This window comes from Lissotriton helveticus, chromosome 12, assembly GCF_964261635.1.
Source record: "Lissotriton helveticus chromosome 12, aLisHel1.1, whole genome shotgun sequence".
Classification (NCBI taxonomy): Eukaryota; Metazoa; Chordata; class Amphibia; order Caudata; family Salamandridae; genus Lissotriton; species Lissotriton helveticus.
Genome location: NC_136073.1, coordinates 552569055 through 552587393, shown reverse-complemented (window position 1 = coordinate 552587393; position 18339 = coordinate 552569055). Strand labels below are relative to the sequence as shown.

The following is an 18339-nucleotide window of genomic DNA, read 5'->3' as shown; positions in this document are numbered from 1 at the left end:
CTCTTCAGTCTCCTCCGGTGGCTTCTGGAATTCTTCCTCCTTCAGAAGCCTCTGTGCCTCCCTTCTAGATCTCAACTTGGGTATCGGCGTCAGCGGTGCCAGACGCAGTGCCGGTGACGTTGGGGCTGGTGTTGGTGGAGGCTCCACAGGGATAGCTGAAGGCGCCAGGAGAGGCTGAAACGCTGCCAGATCGCATCGGAGAACACTCCATTCTTTCCTCTGGGGATTCCACCGGCGTTGAGTACCTCGGCGTTGGGAGAGGCCAACCAGCCACATCTTCGGCAAAAACGGCATGAAAGGTGCCTGTGCAAAATAAGATGGTAAGCCTCCTACGATGAAAGACAGCGGTCCCATGGGGCCAACAGGTGCACCAGTAGGGTTAGCCACCATGGCGAACATGCCATACATCACATTCAAGAAATGTGAAGGATCCTTACCTGGGGCTGGAAAGGGTAGGTACGGGTCTGGTACCGCCTGTTCAGGAATCACTTGAGGCTGTAAGACTGGTTCCGGCTGCGGTGCCGGACACACTGGAGCCTGAGGCGGAGTGGGTGGAGGCGAAGGAGACGCTTCCCTGGGCATTGAGAGCCTCTCGTTGCCACAGAGTATACTAGAGTCACCTGAGGCAAAGCGGAAAGTGAGAATTAATCCTTTGTGTGACGCCGTAGTACCAGGGACCCCGACTTCGGTGACTTATCTTTAGAAGAACAATGTCTGGAACCATGACGCCGCTTCTTCTTGTGCTTCCTCAATGACTTTGAGGTGTGTAGAGTCGGTGACTTGGACATAGATCCCGTTCTTCTTCTTCTTCGGCACCTATTCTGCTTTTTCACCCTGGCCATGAACAACTTGGCATTCCTCTCTTTGAGGGTTTTTGGATTCATGCGTTGGCACGATGAACATCCGTAGACGTCGTGGTCCGACGACAGGCACCAAAGACAATCATCATGGGGGTCCATGATGGACATATGACACCTTCATTCCCTACAAGGTTTGAAACCAGATTTCTTCTGAGTAGCAATTTCTTTTTTTTTTTGTTTTTAATATTTTTATTAAACATTTTCTAAAAAAATGTTTTCCGCATATTCCTGTATATGTTACAGCACACAACAGTTTCGCAAGTGGTTGCATACATTACAGCATTGCTCTGTTACATTGTGACATACGGAATACACCAAACATATGAGCGATATGTACTACCCATTACAATATAACAAAACAAAAGAAAGAGAAACAGCATCTATAGGGTATTATGACAGCCTTCCATCCATTATCCTAGATTTAACCTGTTATTTTTCCACCTTGTAATAGGTTGCCATATTCTGTTACCTAATAACTTAGCTCTCCTACCTTTCCTAGCATATATTGCTTTTTCTAGATTGTACATAGACAGAAGGCTTGCGATCCAAACTTGAAACGGGGGGGGAGCCTTGTCCAACCAGTTTCTTGCTATACATATGCGATAAACCGCAAGTGAAACAAAAATAAATTCTACTGGCAGAACATCTGCCGTGTCCCCTACCCCCAAAATAATTAATTCATCTGTAAGTTTTATCTTAATCCTAAGTGACTTATCCAAAAACTCTTCAATAGCCTTTTTCAAGGTGAACAATTGAGGACACTGCGAAAACATATGTACAATATCTGCTTCACTTGAGTCGCAACGGGGGCATGTTATTCCGGTTGTACCGCCCCACTGGGCGATTCTAGCCGGGGTGTGATATAATGAGAACACTGTCTTAAAGTGTTGTGATTGCAGGGTAGCTGAGCATAGCACCGTTCTGCCCAGATCCAAGGATAACTGAAAGTTTTCTAGCCCTGACCCCAGTTTTTCTGACCATTTTTGTGCATATTTCCCCCTTTCATCAGTTTTACTATCCTTCAGTTCGGCGTATAGCTGTCTTATCGTGCATTTGTTAGCAGTTTCTATGTATTCCATGACTCTACATTGACCCAACCCTGCCCGACCGCCCTGCTTTTGCATTAAGAAACTTCTGGTTTGGAGATATTTATAGAAACTTTGGTGCTTTAACCCGAATTTCGTTTGTAACACCCCAAACTGTAGCATATTCCCCTGGCTGTCAAGCAGATTCCCTATTTTTTTTTTTTTCACAACTGTGTTTATTAAGGGTTTCAGGCAAATCATACATACAGTACTCCATAGCCATGAGGACACTGCCAGTGGAAAACACATAATAGAATGCATGAACAGCCTAGACATTCAACTAACCCCCCACCCACCGTCCCGCCCCCAGCCAACAACCCCAAAAAACCCCCCGACTACCCACCCCTTATCCCACCCTAACCCAGTGCATGTGATCACCATCAGCTGCAGCATATAGTGTAAAGCACAATAGGTGTCCAGGAGCCACCTAGGCCCCGAGGTCACTGCCGGTAGGCAGTCCATCATCCAGGTCAACGGGAGGATCCAATGGCAAGTCTCTGTATTCTGCCCACTGCTTCCAGATCTTGTAATGTTTGCGGGGGCAGCCCCTGGCCTCAAACACAGGCAATTCCAGTCCCATAAGAAAATCTAGTCCCGCCCTCCATGCGCTGAGTGGGGGGGCGCGGTCACTCTTCCACGCCTTTGCCAAATCCCGTTTGGCGACCGTCAGGCCCAACAGAAGGAGGTGACGCTTATAGATGTTACCCCCTACTTGATCCATGATATGTAAAAGACCTAGTCTGGGCGTGCGAGGAAGGTCCCATTGCAGCACCTCTGACAAGCAAGACCAAACCCCACTCCAGAATCGAGTCAGACCCACACACGACCACACAGTATGCAGCAGCGTACCGCTCTCCGTCCCACAACGCAGGCATACAGGGGTGGCAATGAGGCCAGCCTTCCACAGTCTCTCTCTGGTGTAATAGGCCCGATGCAGGTACTTGAACTGTATAAATCGGAGTCTCACAGCGATGGCTGCCCCACGGGGGGACTCCAGTGCCTCCCTCCAATCATCCTCATCCAAGGGGCCAACATCTACTTCCCAGGAGGCCTTCAACGACAAGAGGGAAGAGGAGCAGTGAGTAATTAAGGTTTGATAAATTTTGGAGACTTTTTTATCCCCCAGATCCCCCATGAAGAGCTTGGCTTCAACGGGGCTAAATTCTGGGAGTTGGTCTAACCCCACTAGACTCGGCGCAAGAGCGTGACGCAGTTGTAAGTATTTAAAAAATTGGGTCTTGGGCATGTCGAATTCGGCGCTAAGGGCTTGAAAGGTTTTAAGAGTAGTCCCAGTAAGGACATGGCCTAGCGTCGAGATCCCAATAGAGTCCCATCCACTAAACCCCGACAGTGAGGCAAGTGCAGGGAGCCGGCCATTGTTCCAGAGTGGCGTTTCCGCTGTTAGGCGACCCCACCAGCCCATACGACGTAGCACCTGTCTCCAAAGCATGAAAACCACCTGAGTAGCCTGCGGCAGCTTCCGCCGCCGGCTGGCCGAGTATAACAGCGTGTGGAGCGTGGCATCCCCCATAAGAAAGCGTTCCAGGGCGTATGCCGGGTCATCACGCCCACCGTACCACCACTCATTCAGAACCAGCAGATGAGAGGCTTGGTAGTAGGATAGTATGTCTGATGTAGCGAGACCACCACAGTACGTGGACAGGAAACAAGTCCGCAGTGCCACTCTGGAGGCACACCCTGCCCACAGGAAACGTCCCAGTACCGAATTCACGCGACGGAACCATTGTGGGTCAACCCTATATGGGAAGTTCTGAAGCTGGTAAAGGAGTCTAGGGAGGGCGACCATCTTAAAAATCGCCGACCTGCCATAGATGTTAAGGGGCATGCGAGACCAGGTCTTGACGTCCGACTGAACTCTGTCCCACACCGGCAACACATTGCGCTCCCATGCAACCGCGGCAGATTCAGACAGGAAAACTCCCAGGTATTTTAGACCACCAACCGCGACTTGCAAGGCCGAGGCCCAGGGGAACACCTCCGATCTCCCGCCCAGCACCCATAAAGTCGATTTACGCGGGTTAAGGAAGAGTCCCGACACTTCACCAAAAATACGCATTATGTCTAGGATCCGCGGGCCAGAACGGTGAAGGTCTGTCAGAAAGAAGAGGACATCGTCTGAGTATAACGCAATCCTGTCCGAGAGTCCAGCTCCCCACACAAAGCCCCGAAGTTGTGCATCAATGCGCACCCACGCGGCCAATGGTTCCATGACCAAGGCAAAAAGGTACGGGGAGAGGGGGCACCCCTGGCGAGTCCCCCTGGCAACTGGGAACTTCTCCGACACAGCCCCCGAAACACGCACCGAGGCGGTGATGTCTGTGTATAGAAGCCGGACATACGAGACAAAAATTGGACCGAGGTTGAGCCGTGGCAAAAGAGCGAAGAGATAAGTCCAACTGACTGAATCGAATGCCCTATCGATGTCCGCTAGTAGAAGCGCCGCTTGTTCTCCCGTCGCTCCCATCGCATCGACGGCCACCTGCGCGCGCCTGATATTGTGACGCGTCGCCCTACCGGGCATAAAGCCCGCTTGATCCGGGTGGACTAAGTCCGCCATATACGGGAGGAGGCGGTTCGCCAACGCCTTGGCCAACAATTTGGCCTCAAAGTTGATCAAGGATATGGGACGATATGACTCGTGTCTGTCGGGTGGTCTGCCTGGTTTCTGAAAAACCACAATTTCGGCCTGACGCCAGTCAATCGGCAGGCTACCACATTCCCGCGCTGCCTCTAGTGCCCGCCTATAATGCGGCCCCAGCCGCAAGTGGAATTTGTTATAAAATTCGCTGGGAAATCCGCTCGGTCCGGGCGCCTTGCCAGTGTTGAGTTGACCCAATGCATCGCCTAGTTCCTCCGCCGTCAAGGGGAGATCAAGGGCGGTCTTGGCTTCGTCTGTAATCGCGCGAGGGGGAAGGTCAGCGATGAACTTGTCAATAGCCTCCGGCGGGAGACTGTCCCGAGGGGCATATTGTATCGCATAATAGCGAGCGAAGCTCGCCGCAATGGCAGCCGGATCCGTCATGGCCAACCCGTCTTCGTCCACGAGGCCCGGCACAGTAACCGGCTGCAGTGTTTGTTGGCACAATCTATGGAGCATGGTGCAAGATTTGTCGCCCCATTGGTAGACCCTGCTCCTCGTAGCCAGCCAGGCCAGTCGCGCCTCGTCAAGTAAAACTGAGGCGTAAGATTGCTGCGCTTGCAGGAGCAGCCTGAGAGCTACCCCATTACCGTCAGTCCGACACCGAGCTTCCAACACCCCTACTCTATCTGACGCCGCCATTATAGCCTCACGACGACGTCGACGGGCTGCAGCACACCAAGCTATGTCGACGCCTCGCAACGTGGGCTTCATGGCCTCCCAGACCATCACCCCATCAATCTCCTCAGTCAGGTTCTCGTGCCAGTAGTGGGCAATCGCTCCGCGCATGTGAGTAGTATAGTCTGGTTGCTGGAGATGCCACGAGGACATCCGCCACCGAAACGGCTGGGGCGACCTGTGCAGTGTGATCTGTACTACGACTGGGGAGTGGTCCGACAGCCCACGAGGCTGAATCACGGCCTGCTTCACTCTGTCAAGAAAGGCCCCCGGCACAAACACACAGTCTAGTCGGGAGAAGGAGCCATGCACAGCAGAGACATATGTGTACTCACGCGACCTGGCATGCAAATGCCTCCAGACATCCACCCAGCCCAGCCCATCAACCATCGCCTTCAAGCGAGTAGGGGAGGTGGCCACCGCAGTTTCCTGCAGCCTTCGCCGATCCAGGCACACATCTACCACATCGTTCCAGTCACCACCTATCACAGCCAAAGAGTCCGGAATCTCAGCCCACAACGCAAAGAGGCGCTCAGCCAGGGACCATTGTAGAGGAGGAGGGGCATACACACAGCCAAACACCACCGGCTCCGCGCCTATCACCCCTTTGACAAAGACATATCGACCCTGGGGATCCAGCCAATGACGCTCGTGGGTATAGGACAGTCTCCTGTGTATAAGGATGGTCACCCCTCTCGAACCTCTAGAAAATCCCGCATGAAACACTTGAGTGTAGCCAAAGCGCTGTAAGCTTAGCACCTTTGTTCCCAACATATGTGTCTCCTGCAATAGCATGACATCAGCTGAGTCTCTCTTGCCCCAGCGCAACACTGCCCCACGCTTAATTTTGTCCAACATCCCCCTCACATTCCAGCTTAAAATTCTCATAGATCCACTAGTAGGTGTCAATTGTGCGGGATCAGCCATTGTCCTGACGAAAAAGTCTCAGAAAGCCCCAGGACCCAGCCCAGGCACCCTGTAGCATGCAAATCACTGTAGCCAAAATCACGTGCATCCCGTCCAACACCCCCCCAGCTCCCCCAACTGACACAACCCCACAAACCACCCAACACCCAACACTCCGCCTCCCCCCACCCCTATACCTCATGAAACCTTGAAGTACCTGTCGCGGCATGGGGAGCTTCGGGCCCAAAACATAGTGCCCAAAACCACCCATACCAATGGATCCCACTACACCCCCCAAACTAACGGGAACTACCCTTCGGGGCCGCCTCCCAACGTGAGAGGACAAGGCTGCCCATATGTCAACACCCCGAGCCCCAATGAACCACTAGTGACCTGTAACACGGTCAGGGCGAGGCAATCAGGCCTCACCAACAGCGCCCCACCAAACCAATGTCTGGGTCTCACCACCCCTGGCGTTAGTTCCTCGGCCATCGCGGCAGTTGCTCCGGGCCTCTCGGATAGTCCACTGATGAAAAGAGAACTGACTTAGGAAATGGAGGTCTCATGATCATCAAAGCCCTTTCCCGGACTGATCAGTGTCGGACTGTACACCATCCCGCGGGGCGCCCCCGGAATGGGAGCGTCTCCGCGACCGAGATTTCCCGCGTCTTTTACCCCTAGTGGAGGAGTCACTCCTCTCCTGCGACGATCCACGTGATGGCCCTGGGTTCAGGCCCGGTTGGGCGTTCGGCCGGAGCCGGATAGTCTCATCCGTCCAACCATACACTGCCTCTGGAGTATCGAAAAAGTGAGTCTTGGACTGGAAAACGACGCGTAGACGGGCCGGGTAGAGCAGTGAATAAGGAATCTTCAAACCCCGGAGCTTGGCTTTCGCATCTTGGAAGGAGCGACGCTGCTGCTGCACTTGTCTGGTATAGTCCGGGAAAATCATGACCTTATGATTATCGAACAGCAACGCGTCCGTGGCCCTTGCTTCTCGAAGTATGGTATCCCTATCGTGAAAGTTGAGGATTTTTGCGATGATTGGGCGCGGTCGTTCTCCCACAGGCGGTTTCTGCATCAGGGCTCTGTGGGCCCGTTCGATCACAAAACAGCTCGAGAGGACATCTGGGGGGAGCCAACCTTCTAGCCAACGCGTCAAGAACGCATCTATGGGCCCCTTCTCGCAATCCTCCGGAAAGCCAATGAAGCGTAGATTATTCCTGCGCGCTCGCCCTTCTGCATCCTCAACTCGGAGTGCCAGACCCCTCTGAATCTTGTCCATCTCCGCCACTTTCTTCTTTAGGGCACCAACATCATCTTCCACTCCCGTGATCCTGGTTTCAGCCTCCGTGATGCGAGCAACCGCGTTTTGAAGGTCCTGGCGCAGAAGCATGACATCAGCCCCAACGGCCCCGATCTTGGCGTCCAGTGAGTCCCTGGATTGCGTGATGGCCGCCATCAGGGCCGCGTTGTCAGGTCCCGCGTTCTGGCCGCCACCCGAGGCTCCTGACCCCCCGCTGGGTCCGGTAAACTTGTCGATTGGACCTTGCTTGTTGGGTCCAGCGCCGCCCCCACCTCTTGTCATGATCAGGGGAAGTCGGGCGAACCCCTCCGCACCCGCAGTAAAGTAGACGTAGAATGCACTCGGGGGCTTAGCTGCACACCGCAGGTGGACACACCAAATCGGGGGGCACTCACAGTTCTCCGCGTGTCGCAGTCGGATCAGGCCACAGTCCACTCCTGGGCAGCAGGCGCGATCCCCAGGTTGGCGGGGATAGGTTGCACTGGACACTGCCTGCCACCGATCCACTGCCCAGCCAGCACAGCCGCAGGATCCGTAAAAGTCCAGTCGCAGAGGGGCCCTCGACCCCACGCGCCACTGACCACAGCGTCGGCTCCCCCGACAGAGAGCCAAAGACGGTCGCGCCAGGCGGGGACCGCCAACCTCAAGGTCCCGGCGTCCAGAGGCCCAGCAGAGCACAGCACCACTCCGGCGTCCCCGGGGGCCAGGTCCCCCAGTCGTCACAGCAAAGGCAGTCCGGGGAGCCCTCCGTCACGTCCCCGGGAACCAGGCAGCCTCAGTCCCAAGCAAGGGAATTGTACCTCCGGACCCACGCCACCAAAAGGGGGGCCAACCCACAATGCAGATGGGCCGCAGTCACGGGGGGTCTCCCGTGGCACCCCCTCCTCACGACGAATGGCGTCCTGTGGCAAGAGCTCGGTCCACCAACCCCAGGGGCACCCAGCGCCGACTCACCACCTCCCAGGCGCGGGTCAGCTCAGCGTCTCCAAAATCGAGGCCCCGGCTTCTCGGGGTCAGCATAGGCCGCAGTGGTACCGGAGCCTCCAGGGGCCACCCCGGCGTGGGAGTCCGCTCCACCGGTCACCGCCGCAGCTCCTTTCACCTCCGGTGTCGCAGGCACCAATCAGGAAGGCTTCCCACCGGTCCGACCAGCGGCCGCCAGCCGATGCCTCGAAAATTGAGGTCCCGGCTCCGCCTGCCGGCCCCAGGCCGCACCACTCCACATCCGATGTCGGCTCACCAGAGCAGCCGGGGGGACAGCGCGCCTCACCGGACAAGTCCAGATGCTGCCAGGGACAATCGCCACTCAGGTAGGGCAGGTAGCGGGCTCGGGGGTCAGGATAAATGGTAGGATTATGTCAGGGCAGGCGGGAGCTCTACAACGCTGCGACCGCCATCATCGCCCGGCAAGCCACGCCCCGCAGATTCCCTATTTTCACTATACCCTTGTTATGCCAGTCCCTCATAGTAATGTCCCTAAAAATGTCCCTCGGTAATGAGCAGTTTGTGTACAGTCTTGTATAATTATTATACCTTCCTAGACCAAATTTTTTTGTCATTCCTTTCCAAACCCTATAGGCCGCCTTTAACGTCTTAAACCGTGTATGTTTAAAATAACTAAAGTCAGTTGTGTTTAAAAACCCATTCTCTGCCCCCTCTCCAAGTAATGTAGTGTAAACATTAGTAAATCCAGTATTGGCTTCCATTGTGTGTTCTGTACCTCCCCCGCCTATCAACCCCTGACAATACTGCATTACGGCAGCCCAATAATAGAGCCTAAAGTCTGGTGCCCCCCAGCCGCCTTTTTCTCTGGATACCGTTAGATGTCTATAGGCTCTCCTTGTCTCCCCTTTAACCCAAATAAATTTATTCAAGATCGCTTCTAGCTTATTGAACCATATGTTGTCAAAGAATAACGGGATCGACCTAAACATATACAGAATTTTTGGGAATGTTACAATTTTTATTACATTGATCCGGCCCATCTAACATTTGTGGGCTAAATGATGGTGGGAAAAGACAGAAAGTCGCGGCGATGTGTAGATTATTGAAACTAGACGTTATATGCCTTCAGGAGACGCATGTGAGGGGAAAGGATAAATATCTTTTGGATCAACTTGGTTATGAAGTTTTAGCATGTACACAGCAAGACTCAAAAACAAAAGGTGTGGCTATTTTCGCGAAAAAAGGAGCTATGCAGGTAAAGAAAAAGAAAGAAGATGATGGAGGGAGATGGGCTATGATAGAAGGGGAGATAGCTGGGGGACGATATACCATTGTATCAGTATACGGCTCTAATGAGGATGAATCTGAATTATTTGACTTCTTAGATGTTGAGTTGGCATTGTGGGCAGAACCGGTGATATTTTGCGAGGATCTTAATGTTAATGGATTATCAGGGCTGGGTTTGTCGGGTGGGGGGATGCAGGGTGATCGTAAAAAGAGAACACGAAGGGCTATTGGTAATTTAATGGTTAACAATGCATTGGTAGATGTTTGGTCAACTAACAACCCCATTGGAACAGGAAGCACCTTTTACTCCGCTCCTCACAAGGTTATCGCTAGACTGGATTATTTTCTGGTCTCTAGCTCTTTAGCACCAGACTCAAAAATAGAAAGGCTCCCTCGGGTTTTTTCAGACCATAACCCTCTTATATTAACTATCCCACAGAACCTTAGCGCTATCTATAAAGAATATAACTGGACATTTGAAAGAGGGCTACTCAAGGAAGAAGATTATTTTAATAGAATGAAGCTATGGATTAGACAATTCTGGGAAGTAAATAGAGGCTCTGCATCTGCAGGGGTGGTATGGGATACCTTTAATGCAAGAATAAGAGGGGAAACACTGGCCTACACCCTCCACAGGAGTAAAAATGAAAAACTCGAATTAGCTAATAGACTACAGGACTTAATGGATCTAGAACAACAGCTTATACAAGCGGTCATTAACCAAGAACATCTTGAGGAGATTCTATTAGAGATAGAGTTGAAAAGAGCAGAGGCCAGCGAAAGTTTGGCAAATAAAGCGGCAAGTAACTATTTAATGAAAAAGGAAAAATGTTATGAATTTAATGAGAGGGTAGGTCATATGCTTGCAGTCCGTATCAGACAAAATTTGGCAGCTGGAGAAATTAAAGAAATTAAGGATAAAAGGGGAAAAGTTGTGACCAAGGTAGAGGATGTGAGGGAGGTATTTAGGGAGTTCTACTCTGATCTATACGATCAAGATCTGGGGAATGTTGAAACTGAGATAGAGGACTACTTATCAGGAACCTTACATGAGGAACTGAGTGAGGAGAATAAGGAGGCACTGGAGCTACCATTGACATTGGGAGAAGTCCATAATGCTGTTACTAAACTCCCCTCAGGGAAGGCAGCGGGGCCCGACCAAATTCCGGCGGAATTCTATAAAATTTTTGGGGATATCCTGGGGATTGACATGATGGAAACATTAAGCCAAGCACAGAGGGGGGAAAATATTCCACAATCATGGGCCGGAGCAAACATCATTGTAATTTTGAAAAAAAACAAATCACATTTGGATCCCGGTTCATATAGGCCAATAACAATTATGAATGCCGATGCAAAAATCTACTCCAAGGCATTGTCACAAAGACTAAGTAGGGTAATTGAGGGTCTGGTATGTACAACACAACACAGATTTATACCCGGGAAGGGGACTACACAACATATAAGGCAGATGGTCACCATATTAGATGCTGCAGGTGCCACAGGAGACCCTGCTTCGGCCATCTTCTTGGATGCAGAGAGGGCCTTTGACAGGGTCTCCTGGGGGTATCTGTGGAAGGCCTTAGAGTGGTTTGGGGTAGGAGCAAGCTATATAAAGGCTATACAGGCGCTGTACTTAGAACCTACGGCGAAGGTGAGGATAAACAGAGGGTATACTGCAGAAATACGTATAAGACGAGGCACACGGCAGGGCTGCCCGGCCTCGCCACTGTTATTTGCCTTATATCTTGACCCACTTCTGCGCAGACTGGAAGGGAACCCTAACATTCTCCCGATAAAGTTGCATGACTATGAATACAAAACACTTGCTTATGCAGACGACGTGGCGGTGGTTACCCCAGAGCCAGGGTTAGCTATTTCAGAAATTGAACAGGAGGCTGTAGCTTTTGGGGCAGTGTCAGGATATTCACTTAATAAAGGAAAAACACAAATTATACAAAATAACTGGGTGTACTTTCAGGACATAAGAGTAGCTCCCGAAGTTATGTACTTAGGTGTCAAGATCACAGCCGACCTAGATAGGCTAGTTGAAATTAATATGAGTCCATTGTTGGCAAAAGTGAAAGCAAATACAGAAAGAATCAATAATTTTCTTCTGAGTAGCAATTTCACTGCTTCAATTTCAGGAGAACGTGAACAATGAAACACTCAGAAATGGAGAGCCCTGGAAAAACTGTTAAGCGTCGACAGTGCAGAAAAAAGGAAGCTGACGCCTGCACGCCGACGAGATCTTCTTATAGCTCCAATGACTTTCCGCAGGGTCGCGAGCGCAGCCGTTCCATTGTGACTTTCTCGTCAATGTAGGAGAGCTATGGAGGAAAGCGTCTGTGGAATGCTGCACAAGGGGTATTTTAAAAGGTGAGGAATCCACAGGCAGATGTATCCAGAAGAAACATTATGTTCATGACGATTATGATGCACTTGGTTCTTAACCACAGTTTTTGGTAAATACCTGTACTTAAAGCATGCCAACAGAAAGTTTTTCCCTGTATTTTTTCTGACTCTCGTGGGAACATGGCATTTGCTTAACTGGGGTGAGCTTGGCGCTGCTTGTAAAGAAGGGAAAATAATAGTATCAGAATAGCTAAGAAAGGGGTTCTACCGTTCCAGTCATCTCGCTTCACAACAGGATGGTAACCTAATTACTCAGCCTCAAAAACAGTGGAAATGGTAGACTGCATGTAACTGGCACCACACAAGCAGAGATTTGCGGAGAAGTCTCTGGGTAAAAGCCATTCACAGAAACACACATCCACAGAGTAAGAGTTATAAACAACATGCAGGGTTGCCCAAGTCCATGGGTGACACATTATTTCTGCTATTTGGGCAAGCCTCTAGAAAGCCACAGTTGCTGCCTTAGCTTTGGATGAAGGAGAATTAAGTTTTGGACTAAATGTAAATGTAAATGTACAGGAATTTATATAGCGCAAATCACCGAGCGGTTTCTAAGCGCTTGCTTAGGGAACCCGTCCTGGTATTCCCCTGTGAGATAACCCCGGCAGGGTATCCGCAAGGTGAAAGCCAGGCATCCCACCGCGAGGGGCCGTTGTGGAGATTAAGCAAGCTATTGCCCAGAGTCGCAGAGTGTGAACCCGTGAATCGAGTAGGCACCAGAGCGAGAATTGTCGAGTCCATGGACATTTTAGGACTCAAGACCCCGCCGAGCAGGGAATTGAACCCTGGTCCCGGGCTGACCCCTGCTTCCAGGTCTGCCTCCTCTAACCAGTGAGCCACACTTCTCCACAGACTAGCTTCCATTCCACTCATGTGATATGCATTAGGCATCCCACCCGGCAATAGTTGTTTTCATCTGGTTGTTGTCAATAATACATTCACAACAAAAACTGAAAAATACACACATTCCGAAAGGTTGTTGCGCTATCCAGGACATTTTTTACAGCCCTGGAAACAAATGTTGTAGAGAGTTTCTTCAACCAAGGAAATATGAGATCTTGGTTACAAATCAGAAATTATTTTATCATGAACATAGAAATGCATCAAAACCTTAGGAATAAGTGAGGGGATTGTTTTCAGCAATCCTGTGAATTCGTGGAAAGCTAAGTATGAATCCTTTGAGGTCAGAGCTTGAGAGCTCCCTAAAGGTTTTGCTGATGTAATACAACTAGCAAGGCTGTTTCCATGTTAAAGCTTAAATGTATGTCCATGAAGGGGGCAGTATGTTGCCCCAACCGACCGCACTATTGCATAGCGCCTGTCTGGCAAACATTTTCTTCATTTTAAGTGTTTTAATCCAGTATTTTTCTTCTTTAACCATTTTTAGCCTTGTTACTTGATACCTAATTGAGAGACTAAACTAAATATGATAGCGTTCTGGAAATATAGTTTATCAAAACCGTCTCTGCAACCATTTCGAACTAATCACTTTTTAAAAAAACAAACGTGTAAACATGTAAGCACCAACCCTTTTAACTAAATATTTCTTCGCCTTATCGTATGTTATCCTTCTACTCTAAGTGACCACCCTATATATTCTCTCATCCCGTCCCATGTTGCCTCTCCACCTTCCATGCTACATTCTCTCTCCGCTCCCCAGCTCTTAAACGTATCTTGCGAACACGTCTATCATCGTCCATTCGCTCCCCTTCCATTCACTTTCCACATACCTGTTTTAGATGTTTCAGGCGTTCTTAGTCAGCCAGATTCGTATCACTTAATTAGGTATCAAGTAACAAGGAGAGATGTAGTATGACCTTGCATTGTAATGAAGTTATTATATATGTGTTTCTGTATTGTTTACAGCGTACCCTGACGAAGAGCACTAGATGCTCGAAATGCATTGGTTTTTAATAAACGCTGTTTGAGAAGAACCCTTGCATCTGTCGTGTTTATGCAAAAGGCTCGGATGGGCATAGCATTCTCACTAGAAACTTGAAAAATGGCATGAATATCCCGTTCGTGGATGGAAACAAAGGATGAAAATTTCAGATAAACAGACTAAAAATGGTTAAAGAAGAAAAATACTGGATTAAAACACTTAAAATGAAGAAAATGTTTGCCAGACAGGCGCTATGCAATAGTGCGGTCGGTTGGGGCAACATACTGCCCCCTTCATGGACTTATTCACAGATTCCATAGGGTTTTGGCACTAATCCTACCAGCACGCAAATGAGAAATTTAGTAAAAATGGATGGAACTATTTGAGCATGTTAAGTATGGGAGTGCTCCCCATACCCCCTAATTTTCGAAAGCTTAAATGTAAACATGTGCCATGAGGTAAAATGGTTTGTGCATTAACCACTTGGCTGCTAAGGGTGTGCGAGGTGTTCCATTGACTTTCCATTGAAATCAATGGAAAGTCCATGACGAGTTACCCTTGTCATTAGCGCTGAAGTGGTTAATAGGCGAGAAATAAACAGATTTCACATTAGACAAGGCTCTCTAATTGGCGAATGTGAATGTAAAAGCCCTTCAAAATGTCCCCTAGCCAGCCATGTCTGAAACTTGCATTGTATCAAAGGATGTCCTGCAATAACAACAGGGAGTCTCTATTAGAAAACAATACACGAACCAAGGATGATACAATGACTTGCATCCCTACCGTCACACCCTTACCTAACAAAGTGAAGGCCATCATATTGAAACATTGGAGCATCTTGAGTACAGGTAATGTTAAACTTGAATGACCAAGCTTTGCCTTCAGAAGGACATCAAATTTACAAGATCAACTGGTACACACTAGACCTGGAGCAAAGGTACCCATTTCACTAACAACACTTTGGAACCTTTCTCCAGTTAGCGGACACTACTCCTGCGGGATCTGTACTGCTTGTTATTCTACTGAACACTCAAAAACACTACAGCTAGGATGTTTCTCCTGGACACAGAAACAGCACACCAACTGAAACCAGCATTCTTCCGTAAGTAGAGAACCTACGATAGAGCGTTCACGGGTGCTACACCAAGGAACTCGCTCCCACCGAATAATAGAAGAATCACCTATGCTCCACAATTCAAAAAGGAGACTAAGTCCTCTGTAATGGGCAAATTCCTCCCATAACAAACCTCAGGCAACACTTAGACTGCTCTGAGATCTGAAGACAACACATTGATCCGCTACTTTCGATGCTCAAGTGGGCTACTGTAAGTAGGATTAAGTATTACTAATCACAGAACAAAGAAACTGGTCTTTACACAAACCAGTTGACCTTCTTTGATTGAACTCTAATGGCTATACTAAGCTATGTTAGGTACAGTAAGTCACTTCAACTGTCAACAGGAATGTTGTCTATGGACAAGGACCTCGATCAATCCACATGTATATTTGATTAGACTAACAATAATATAACCAGTACAAATAGCTAGAATATCAGTAGTGATCTGATCTTGAAATGTAATTATGATTTTTTTTTTTATGTAACCTAGTGATTTCTTGTATTCTTCTGTTTGTGTGGTTTGGGTAAGGGTCGGCTTTCCTGTTTTCAGTTTCTATTTTTGGTAGATTCTTGTGGGGTTTTTCAAGTGATTTCAAAACCTTAAAAAACAGTTGTTATCAGTGGTTACACTTTTGCACGCTACTAAAAACAACAGAAAAAGTGTGTTTCCTGTCTTTATGGAACGTTTTGCTTTTATTATTGCTTGCTTTCTCCATTAATGGTATATAGACAGTGTACGTATAGTGTATATGAGGTCCAAACGCCAAAACAGCCAGTACACAATTTGTTAACTCTGGCCACTGACATAGCTCTCCATGCCAATACTGGTGCACTTGAACAATGCGATTCTCATGGCAGGTTCTGCAACATTTGCATTGAGCTGGGCACTTATGCCCTCAGAGTTATTGAAGGGGTCAAAAATGAAGCAGCACTTTTGAAACTACGGAGGAAATTCCCCTTTATGGAAGGGATATAGAACTTGTACAGAGTACCACAGTGAGATTTCATTGACTTCAAATGCAATTGGTGGTGACGGGACATTTCTATGCATCATTGCAAGCCATTTCTCATACATTGTAAAATAAACGTTCCTGAATTGCTCTTCAACATTGCTGTGCTTACCAAGTGGCAAGCACTCTAACATGGAACATGTTGCAGTGCCAAAGTCACTAAAGGTGTCGCCGAGCCTACTCTTAAGGAGATGTTTTACATATACATCAATTATGCTGAACACTTGGCAGATAAGGGTTTTTTCAGACTCCAATTTTTTTTTTATAATGTCCACTACAGCAGTTATGCTTTCCTGTAAAAATCTAATAATGCAGTGGAGTGTACTTTTTTTACATCACTATCAATATGCGACCAAAGATCCTCACATTTCTTGCCTTTGGCATCATCACTCAGCATAAATTATGTAAACGGTTGCCACATGGATAATATAGCATTTAGAGCCCCTTGGACTGAGAACAATCAGCTAAAGGACACAGTTGGGATGACTCTTTCTTTGATGTCACACAAAGCAAGAAATTATAAATATTTGCATTTAGTTCCTGTGCATAAGAAAACAGTGTACCAGAGAATGGACTAAAAAGTCAACAGCATCCCTCATTAACTCTGAAGAATGTAAAGATGCTTTCAGAATACCATCTAACAAGTGGCAAGGATTTCCTACAGGGAATCAGTTCAGCTCGGGTATCAATTTTGACAGGTCATCATATACGTAGCTGTAGCTGAATCACTGCAAATACAAACAATATCACTCCAATCTTTGTTGAACTTGGAAAGAACCTTTTTTGCAGAGCATTCCAAGCGGCACTACGTTCCATGTTTTCCAAAAGTCTGGTGTCATGTTCTCCCCACTATTCCAGATGCTTGGTGATAGCGCTCTTTATACATACACTTGTCACTATTCCTTGCATTGAATGTTTAAAGCCCGAGGTGTTGGCAAATCACCTACTATCATTACTGACCCACTAGAAACTGTGGGCTGATGTATTAAGGGTTTTTACCCATTCTCTGTGGCTAAATGTGATGACACATATTAGGAAAGATTCTTATGAAACCAGCCATTTTACCTATCAGTGAAGAATCAAAAGCAGCCAAAATATAAAATATGATGTTGATATTTCCTGATGCTTAACAGTTTATAAAATAATTAAACGAGACCTAAAACATGCTTCTAAACCCTGCATCTTTAGACCAAAGACCACAAAAACTGAAAAAAGCAATAGGAAGAAGAAACAATATTTTAGTGGCATCCCTAAACATCAAAACTCAAGCAGAATAAAGTTAGCCCAGTCTTTTTTACTGCTAGCTCGTCTAACAAGGTTACATTGTATTGGCCCCTTCAGGAAGAAAAAAAATGGCTCTTTCACTCTCTTTTTCCTTTCTAAGAATGACATTTAGTTTGTGGTTGTGCAGGTGTATTTTCAGTGTTTATATGTTTTCACTGGTGAGGGCTATTTCTCTTTCAGTGGGGTTTTATCAGTTATTATAGGGTTAAACCTAAAACCCCACAGCCTAGGTATATGAGGTCCAAATACATTTTTACTGCACCAGAATGGACTACAACGTTAATAGCATTCTTCATTATCTCTGAAGAATGTAAAGATGCTTTCAGCATACCATGTAGCAAGTGACAAGGATCTCTTACAGGGAAGCACTTCAGCTCAGGTATCGATGTTGACAGACCATCATACAACTCTTTCATATACGTAGCTGAATTACTGCAAATACAAACAATATCACTCCAATCTTTATTGAGCTTGGAAGGAATTTTTTAGTGACACTGCATTCCATATTTACCAAAAGCCTGTAATGTTTTCACCACTACCTCAGATGCTTGGTGACAACGTTCTTTTCACATATACCTGTCACTTCATCTTGCATTGAATGTTTAAAAACTGGGGTGTTTGGCAATTCACTTGCAATCAATACCGACTCACTAGAAAAGGAGGTTGATTTATTAAAGGATTTCACCCATTCTCTGTCTGTGGGTGTAGTGATGGTACATATTAGGAAAAATTCTTATGATACCAGCCATTTTACCGATTAGTGAAATTAAATGTAGCCAACATTTCAAATCTGATTTTGATATTTCCCGATTCCCTACAGTTTATAAAATAACTAAATAAGACCTAAAACATGCTTCTAAACACAGCTTCTTTAGACCAAAGACCACAAAACTGAAAAAAAGCAG

The 18339-nt window shown here is 47.7% G+C and overlaps 1 protein-coding gene and 1 long non-coding RNA gene across 5 annotated transcripts in view; one reads left to right on the top strand and one right to left on the bottom strand.

Moving 5' to 3' along the window:
* The window catches only part of LOC144799960 (uncharacterized), a 315778-nt gene extending 303604 nt beyond the window's left edge, over positions 1 to 12174 (top strand). The window contains exon 3 of the long non-coding RNA XR_013603909.1: positions 11874 to 12174. This is a non-coding gene — a long non-coding RNA (uncharacterized LOC144799960). The remainder of the gene's footprint in view (positions 1 to 11873) is intronic.
* Positions 1 to 18339, bottom strand: part of ARL2BP (ARF like GTPase 2 binding protein) — a 284386-nt gene that overhangs the window by 80096 nt on the left and 185951 nt on the right. The window lies entirely within an intron of this gene.